Source organism: Porites lutea, chromosome 2 (assembly GCF_958299795.1).
Source record: "Porites lutea chromosome 2, jaPorLute2.1, whole genome shotgun sequence".
NCBI classification, from domain to species: Eukaryota; Metazoa; Cnidaria; class Anthozoa; order Scleractinia; family Poritidae; genus Porites; species Porites lutea.
Genome location: NC_133202.1, coordinates 17892675 through 17892883, shown reverse-complemented (window position 1 = coordinate 17892883; position 209 = coordinate 17892675).

The window sequence follows — 209 nt, the reverse complement described above, 5'->3', positions numbered from 1 at the left end:
GAAGACAGTTGCTTTTGACTTTTCTCACAATGGTCACGCGTTGGTCACGCTCTATGTCCAATTTTTATGCTCTGATTGGTCAAAATTTGACAGGTGAGTTCATTCGCAAAATTTATGCAGCATCTTGAATCTTGTTTACTTTAACAGCTGAAGCTGACAGAGTTTTGTGTCAACTTGTGATGTTTTTAACTGTCTTTTTCCACTGGATG